Source organism: Macaca nemestrina, chromosome 15, assembly GCF_043159975.1.
Source record: "Macaca nemestrina isolate mMacNem1 chromosome 15, mMacNem.hap1, whole genome shotgun sequence".
NCBI lineage: Eukaryota > Metazoa > Chordata > Mammalia > Primates > Cercopithecidae > Macaca > Macaca nemestrina.
This window is the reverse complement of record NC_092139.1, coordinates 70396965-70406507: the sequence shown is the minus strand read 5'-3', so window position 1 is coordinate 70406507 and position 9543 is coordinate 70396965. Positions and strand designations below refer to the sequence as shown.

The 9543-nt window shown below is 40.1% G+C and overlaps 1 pseudogene; it reads right to left on the bottom strand.

Annotated features, from left to right (window-relative positions):
• Positions 1 to 7407: 7407 nt before the first annotated feature.
• LOC105466279 (unconventional prefoldin RPB5 interactor 1 pseudogene) lies at positions 7408 to 9001 on the bottom strand (annotated as a pseudogene).
• Between the last annotated feature and the right edge of the window lie 542 nt (positions 9002 to 9543).

The window sequence follows — 9543 nt, the reverse complement described above, 5'->3', positions numbered from 1 at the left end:
ATTGGAGAGTATTACTTTTTCAGCATGTTTTAAGAGCATTCTGAAATGTTCTTCCTCAGGTTCCACAGAAGCAGTGAATTCAAACTGTTCTATCCAAAGAATGATTTAACTCTTTGAGATGAATACACACATCAGAAAGCAGATTCTGAGAAAGCTCTCTCCAGTTTTTATCTGGAGATATTTCCTATTTCCCTACAGACCTGAATGTGCTCCTGAACGTCCTTTCGCGAATCCATCCATGACGCAGTTTCAAAACTGCGTAATAGAAAGTTTTATCTATGTGAGATGAATAAACATATCTATCAAAAAACAGTTTCACAGAAAGCTTCTTTCCAGGATTTGTCTGAGGAAACTTCCTTTTTCATGATAGCTGTCCATATACTCCAGAATGACCCTGGAAGGTTTTTCTTGAAATGGGATTGCCCAATCCTCTATGAGAAGAAATGTTTAACTCTGTGAGTGGAATGCACACGTCAAAAAGCAGCTCCTCGGAAATCTTCTCTCTAGTATCAATCTGAAGATATTTCCATTTTCACCGTAAGCCTCAAAGCACTCCCAAGTATCCCTTACATGACTAACCTAAAACGGTGTAAGAATACTCCTCAATGAAAACAGAAGCTTATCTGTGTGAGTGGAATTCACGTGACATAGAGCAGTTTCACCGAAAGTTCCTTCTGGTTTTTATCAGAGGTATTACTTTTTCAGTATATTCTTAACAGCGTACCCAAATGTTCTTTCTCAGGTTCCACAGAAACAGTGATTTCAACCTGCTCAATCCAAAGAAAGATTTAACTCTATGAGATGAATACACACATCATGAAGCAGTTGCTCTGAAAGCTTCTCTCCAGTTTTCACTGGAAGACGTTTCCTTTCTCACCATAAGCCTCCGGGCACCACTTAAAATCCCTTCCCAGATTCCTCTAAGAGAGAGATTCCAAATGGGGCAACGTAGTATAAGTTTTAACTCCCTGAAATGAATGCACACTTCAGAGAGTAGTGACTTGGAACGGTTCTTTCTGGGTTTTATTTCCTGATATTTCTCTTGTCACTTTAATCTTCAATGCACTGCAAAATATCACCTTTTCAGTTTTACAGGAACAGTGTTCAAACACTGCCTTATGAGAAAAGAGGTGTAACACCCTGAGTGGAATGCACACATCACAAAGCAGTTTCTCAGAACATTTCTCTCCAGTTTTTATGTGGAGATATTTCCTATTTTTGAAAAGGTCTGAATGTGCTCTCGAATGTCCCTTCATGAATCCATCCATGATGCAGTTTCAAAACTGCATAATTGAAAGAAAGTTTTATATATGTGAGATGAATAGACATATAACACAGCAGTTTCAGAGAAAGCTTTTTTCCAGTTTTTGTCCGTGGATACTTCCTTTTTCGACATAGCCGTCCATATACTCCTGAGAGTCCCCTGGTAACTTTTCTTTTAACAGGATCTCGCTATCCCCTTTGAGAAGAAAAGCATAATGCTGTGAGTAGAATGCACATGTCACAAAGAAACTCCTCAGAAATCTTCTCTCCAGTATGTATCTGAAGATATTTCCGTTTTCACCATGAGCCTCAAAGCACTACTGAGTATCCTTTAACTGACTCACCTAAAACAGTGTTAGAATATTGCTTAATGAAAACAGAAGCTTAACTGTGCAAACGGAATTCACGTGATTTACCGCAGTTTCATAGAAAGTTTCCTTCTCGTTTTTATCAGAGGGTATTACTTTTGCAGCATATTCTTAAGAGCATTCCCTAAGGTCCTTTCTCAGGTTCCACAAATACAGTGATTGCAAACTTCTAACTCCAAAGAATGACTTAACTCTATTAGATGAATACACACATCACAAAGCAGTTGATCCGAAAGCGTCTCTCCAGTTTTCATCAGAAGACGTTTCCTATCTCACCACAAGCCTCTGGGCACCACTAAATATCACCTCACAGATTCTTCAAAGACAGAGTTTCCAAACTGAGCAACGTAGTGAAAGCTTTAACTCTCTGAAGTTAATGCACACTTCAGAGAGCAGTTTCTTGGAATGCTTCTTTCTTTGTTTTATTTCAGGATAATTCACATTTCGCCATAGGCTTCAATGTGCTCCAAAATATCACTTTTTCAGTTTTACAGGGACAGTGTTCAAACACTGCCTTATGAGAAAAGAGGTATAACTCCCTGAATGGAATGCACACATCGCAGTGCAGTTTCACAGAAAGCTTCTCTCCAGTTTTTATCTGGAGATATTTCCGAATTCCCCCAGGTCTGAATGTTCTCCCGAATGTCCCTTCATGAATCCGTCCATGAAACTGTTTCAAAACCACGTAGTAGATCCAAAATTTTATCTATTTGAGAGGAATAGACATATCTATCACAAGGCAGTTTCACAGAAAGCTTCTTCACAGTTTTTGTCTGAGGATATTTCCTTTTTCACCATAGCCATGCATATACTCCCGAAGGTCCCCTGGTAGCGTTTTCTTGAAACAGGATTCCCCAATCCGCTATGAGAAGAAAGGTATAACTCTGTGAGTGGAATGCACATGTCACAAAGCAGCTCCTCGGAAATCTTCTCTCCAGTATCTATCTGAAGATATTTCCGTTTTCACCATAAGCCTCACAGCATTCCCAAGTATCCCTTAGCTGATGAACTTAAAAGAGCGTTAGAATACTGCTCAATAAAAACGGAAGCTTAACTGTGTGAGTGGAATTCAAGTGACCTAGAGCAGTTTCAGAGAAAGTTTCCTTCCGTTTTTTATCAGAGGGTATTACTTTTTCAGCATATTTCTAAGAGCATTCCCGAATGTCCTTTCTCAGCTTCCACAGAAAGAGTGATTTCAAACTGCTCAATCCAAAGAATGATTTAACTCTATGAGATGAATATACACTTCACAAAGTAGTTGCTCTGAAAGCTTCTTTCCAGTTTTCATCAGAAGACGTTTCATCACTCAACAAGCCTCCAGACGTCACTTAATATCCCTTCACAGATTCCTCAAAGACAGAGTTTCCAAACTGCAACATTGTGAAAGCTTTATCTCTCTGAAATGAATGCACACTTCAGAGAAGTTTCCTGCAACGTTTCTTTCTGGGTTTTATTTCAGGATATGTCACTTTTCGCCATAGACTTCAATGCGCTATAAAATATCACTTTTCCAGTTTTACAGGAACAGTGTTCAAACCCTGCCTTATGAGAAAAGAGGTATAATTTCCTAAGTGGTATGCACCCTTCATAAAGTAGTTACTCAGAAATCTCTCCAGTTTTTATCTGAAGATATCTCCTATTACCCCGCAAGTCTGAATGTGCTCCCAACTGTACCTTCGCAACTTCGTCCATGACGCAGTTTCAAAACCGCATAATAGAAAGAAAGCTTTATCTATGTGAGATGAATAGACATATCTATCACAAAGCAGTTTCACAGAAAGCTTCTTTCCAGTTTTTGTCTGAGGATAATTCCTTTATCACCATAGACGTCCATATACTCCCGAATGTCTCCTGATAGAGTTTTCTCCAAACGGGATTCCCCAATACTCTATGAGAAGAAAAGTATAACTCTGAGTGGAATGCACACGTCACAAAGCAGTTCCTCAGAAATCTTCTCTCCAGTGTCTATATGAAGATATTTCCGTTTTCACCATAAGCCTCAAAGTGCTCCCGAGTATCCCTTAGCTGACTAACCTAAACAGTGTTAGAATACTGCTCAATGAAACGAGAAGCTTTACTGAGCGAGTGGACTTCACATGACCTAGAGGAGTTTCACAGAAAGTTCCTTCTCATTTTTATTGATGAGTTTTTCTTTCTCAGCATATTTTAAGAGCGTTCCCAAATGTACTTTCTCAGGTTCCACAGAAACAGTGTTCTCAAACTGCTCAATCCAAAGAATGATTTAACTCTATGAGATGAATACACACATCACAAAGCAGTTGCTCCAAAAGCTTCTCTCCAGTTTTCATCGGAAGACGTTTCCTATCTCACCACAAGCCTATGGTCACCACTTAATATCTCTTCACAGATTCCTCAAATACAGAGTTTCCAAACTGGGCAATGTAGTGTAAGCTTTAACTCTCTGAAATGAAGGCACACGTCAGAGAGCGGTTTCTTGGAACGCTTCTTTCTGGGTTTCTTTTAAAGGATATGTCACTTTTCCCCTTGGTCTTCAATGCGCTGCAAAATATCACATTTTAGGTTTACAGGAATAGTGTTCAAACTCTGCCTTATGAGAAAAGTGGCATATCTCCCTGAGTGCAATGCACACATCACAAAGCAGTTCTTCATAATGCTTTTATCGAGTTTTCATCTAAAGATATTTCCTACTTCCCCACAGGCCTGAATGTGACTCCCAATGTCCATTTGCAAATCCTTCCATGACGCTGTTTCAAAACTGCATAATAGAAAGTTTTATCTATGTGAGATGAATAGACATATCTATCACAAAGCAGTTTCTGAGAAAGCTTTTTTCCAGTTTTTGTATGAGGATACTTCCTTTTTACCATCGCCATAATCCCGAATATCCCCTGGTACGTTTTCTACAAATGGGATTCCCCAACCCTCTATGAGAAGAAAAGTGTAACTCTGTGAGTGGAATGCACACATCACAAAACAGCTTTTTGGAAATCTTCTCTCCAATGTCTGCCTGAAGATATTTCCGTTTTCACCTTAAGCCTCAAAGCGCTCCTGAGTATCCCTTAGCTGACTCACCTAAAACAGTGTTGGAATACAGCTCAATGAAAACAGAAGTTTAAGTCTGCAAATGAAATTCACATGACCTAGAGCAGTTTCACAGAAATTTCCTTCTGATTTTTATTGGAGGGTATTTCTCTTTCAGCACATTCTTAGGAGCATACCCAAATATTCTTTCTCAGGTTCCACAGAAACACTGATTTCAAACTGCTCATTCCAAAGAATGTTTCAACTCTATGAGACGAATACAAACACCACAAAGCCGTTACCCCGAAAGCTTCTCCAGTTTTCATCGGAAGATGTTTCATTTGTCACCTCATGGCTCTGGGTGCCACTAAATATCCCTTTACAGATTCCTCAAAGACAGACTTTCCAAACAGGGCAACATAGTATAAGCTTTAACTCTCTGAAATGAATGCACACTTCAGAGAACAGTTTCTTGGATCGCTTCTTTCTGGGTTTTATTTCCGGATATTTCACTTTTCACCATAGTCTTCAATGCGCTGGAATATATCACTTTTTCAGTTTTACAGGAACAGTGTTCAAACACTGCCTTATGAGAATAGAGGTATAACTCCCTGAGTGGAATATGCACATCACAAAGCAGTTTCTCAGAAAGCTTCTCTTCAGTTTTTCTCTGAGGGTAGTTCCTATTTTCCCACATTCCAGAATGTGCTCCCAAATGTCCCTTTGTGAATCCGTCAATGACACAGTTTCAAAACTGCATAATAGAAAAAAAGTTTTATCTATGTGAGATGAATAGACATATCTATCACAAAGCAGTTTCACAGAAAGCTTCTCTCCAGTTTTTGTCTGAGGATATTTCCTTTTTCACAATGGCCGTCCATATACTCCTGAATATCCCCTGGTAGCTTTTTCTCCAATCCGGATTCCCCAATCCTTTATGAGAAGAAAAGTGTAACTCTGTGAATGAATGCACACATCACAAAGCAGCTACTTGGTATTCTTCTTTCCAGTATATATCTGAAGATATTTACGCTTTCACTGTAAGCCTCAAAGTGCTCCCAAATATTCCCTAGCTGACTAACGTAAAATAGTGTTAGAATACTGCTCTTTGAAAACAGAAGGTCAACTGTGTGAGTGGAATCCACGTGACCTAGAGCAGTTTCACAGAAAGTTTCCTTCTGGTTTTTATTGGAGGGTATTTATTTTTCAGTATAAACTTAAGAGCATTCTCAAATGTCCTTTCTCTGTTTCCACAGAGACAGTGATTTCAAACTACAAAATCCAAAGAATGATTTAAATCTCTGAGGTGAATACATGCATCACAAAGCTCTTGCTCCGAAAGCATGTGTCCAGTTTTCATCGGAAGACGTTTCCTTTCTCACCACAAGCCTCCAGGTGCCACTTAATATCCCTTCACAGATTCCTCAAAGACAGAGTTTCCAAACTGAGCAACGTAGTGTAAGCTTTAACTCTGAAATGAATGCATGCATCAGAGAGTAGATTCTTGCAACGCTTCTTTCTGGATTTTGTTTCAGGATATTTCACTTTTCACCATAGTCTTCAATGTGCTGCAAAATCTCACTTTTTCAGTTTTAGAGGAACAGTGTTCAAACACTGCCTCATGAGAAAAGAGGTATAACTCCCTGAGTGGAATGCACACATCAAAAAGCCATTTCTCAGAAAGCTTCTCTGCAGTTTTTATCTGAAGATATCTCCTATTTCCCCTCAGGGGTGAATGTGCGCCCGAATGTCCCTTCGTGAATCCATCAATGATGCAGTTTCAAAACTGCATAATGGAAAAAAGTTTTATCTATGTGAGATGAATACACATATCTATCCCAAAACAGTGTCAGAGAAAGCTTCTTTCCAGTTTTTCTCTGAGGATATTTCCTTTTTCAACATAGCTGTACATGTACTCCCGAATGTCCCCTGGTAGCTATTTCTCCAAACGGGCTTCCCCAATCCTCTCTGAGAAGAAAAATAAAACTCTTTGAGTGGAATGCACACGTCACAAAGCATCTACTCGAAAATCTTCTCTCCAGTTTCTATCGGAAGATATTACCTTTTTCACCATAAACCTCAAAGCACTCCCAAGTATCCCTTAGCTGTCTAACCTAAAACAGTGTTAGAATACTGCTCAATGAAAACAGAAGCTTAACTGGGAGAATGGACTTCATGTGACCTAGAGCAGTTTCACAGAAAGTTTCCTTCTGCTGTTTATTGGAGTGTATTTCTTTTTCAACGTATTCTTTTTTGGGTGGAGGGGACCAAGTTTCATAAAGTTTTTACGGGAAGAAAAAAGTTTTACAAAATATCTTTCCAAAGTAATTTTCCCATAGAATACAATTAATTCATGTTGCTTTGTTCCTTAAAGTTTACAGTGTGACATTCAAGGTGTTGAGGTTTCTTGAATAGCCAACTACCTGAAAAACCTGCAAGAGAAGTAGATTTTTTTAAAGTGCCTTTAAAATGTGAAAGCAAGTAATAAAATTGTTGAATCTATTTGAAATTTTAAAATTTTCTTTAAAATGGTCCATATGGTATGCACAATATCACAGCTGGCACAAAACTGCCTGTATTTAGTTTGAAACACAAAAACAATGCATATGAACAGTACTCTTTGAAAAGTAATTCAAAATGCTGCCACTGCATCATAAAGGCAAACTTGGAAAAGAGTGTTGGCAGTATTCAGAGAATTAACAAAACAAGTCGAATATTAAAGATTCAGACAGTTTCTTTGATTTTTTCAAATACCAAGGGTAAAAGAACTTGTTGCCAAAGTAACTCAGGATACCTTATTTCAAACTACATGTAACCTATTTTGCTATAGATATTCTAAACAAATGAACAACTAGGTTTTAGGATGTAAATTCTCATTTCCTAGACAGGGCCTAGTTTTTCTGTTGCAATCTGGCAGCTTTAACCTTTGAAACCCTCTTTCCAGTTTCTTCTGATGCTTCTGACAGAACTTCCTTTCATTCTGGAATAATGGGTAGTGCAGGATGAGCAATGGCTGGGTGTAGTGTTAAGGAAGGTGATACAAATTCTTTTTCTATAACAGTTCCAGAAAAAGCCTCAGGTGTTACTGATAAGGGTAAAAGTTTCTTTTGATGATTTTCTTGTGTTTCCTCTTCCAAAGTTCTCTCACTGGTGTCACTGCAAGTGGCTTCTTCGCAGCTGATACTCCTCAAAACTCCCCACCTATCGTCATATTCAGCAGCACTGCTTTCACTGGTGTCACTACACACACTATTCTCTCTACTTCGAGACTTCAGCATGGATTTGTGAGGGACATATTCTCCATTCACAACATCAACAAAGGCTCTGTAAATGTCAGCAGGTGTCCTGACGGTCGGCAGCTCCTGGGCAGGGTTGCCACTGCCAGTGCTGTTCTTTCATTTACGTTTGTCTTCTTCTTTCTTTTCACTGAATTTTAAAGTGGTATTCTTTCCAGTATTTATTCGGACCCTCTTAGGCTTAACAGTATGAGAAAAATATATTGTTGGAAGATAATTATCTCCAATCCCTAAAGCCTCATGGTCATTATCACTATCATCGTCGTCAATGTTGTCACCGTCCACATCATCATCATCGTCAACATCATCACTGTGGTAAGAACTGGAACCATTCACTGAACAGTTCAACTGACTACTCATTTGAACACTGAATGGTTCTGAACTTGCAACATCCTTATGACAACTGTCCAGAGTATGAGAGTCTGTTACTTGATGCATTGCATTCACATTTGTGTTATGATCTTCCTTTTCCTCTTCAGAAGATGTCGTATCTTCTCCATTTGCAATCACAATATCAGGCTTACTATCAAGTTCACCCAGCAATTCTTCTTGTCTCTCTAGTTCTTCAAGTCGAGCCCACAGTTCTTTATCAGCAGGCAAATCCTTGGATTTCACATCGTTTACAACATCTACTTCAAAAATATCTGAAGTTTTTGGTTTGGAATGCGGTTTATGAGCAATTCGGTGTTTTGCTTTAAATTCAAAGTCACATTTAATTTCTTCTCTTATGTCAACGATATCACCTGCAGCATCACTCATTTTCTGCAAATCTTCTGTGAATTCAACTCTGGATTCAAAATTTTTCATCATTTTTTTAAAGTCATCTATTGTTTTTCTTATATGTTCTTTCTGGTGCTCAACTAAACTTACAGTCTGCTTTGCTGAGCACTTTGCAAACCAGTTGTCCCCCAGTAAAACATTTACTTCATTAGTATGGACAAGTTTTCCTAGCATGAAGGCAAAAGGGCCAAATGGTACCATTATATTATAAGACAATTTATCAGGCAAGGTGCTGAGTCTTTCTGGAAGGGCATTATAGTCATTATCTACCTTCTTCCTTTTCCTGCTCCTCGCACAGCTGCACCACGTCCCGGGTGCGCAGCGGCAACTGGGCCGGGGCTGAGGCCAAAGCCAAAGGGGCCGAGGGCTTGGGGGTCGTCTCCACGGTGGGCGTGCCAATGATCGGCCCGCGGGCCTCAGTGCCGCGAGTGAGTCCAAAACAAGCGCCTGCGCAGGCGGCATGGTCGGCGGCTACCCAGCGCCCACGCTCCCGCCTTCAGGCACTGGGCGCCCCACACCCAGGAGAACATGACCGCCGCCACTGTCGCCACTGCTGGCTTCCACGTCACCCGCGGCCGCATCTCACAAGCTCATGCCCCCACCGCCACCGCCCCGCAGCGGGCTCCCAGTAGCACGCCAGCAGCCGGGTTACGTGGTGCAGGCCCAGCAAGGCGTTCCGTGGTGGCCGCGCCTCCTCTGCGCCTCCTCACAGGCCCAGCACTGCGTGGCAAATTTTTTCAGCATATTCTTAAGAGCATTCCCAAATGTCCTTTTTCATGTTCCACAGAAACAGTGATTTCAAATTGTTCAATCCAAAGAATGATTTAACTCCA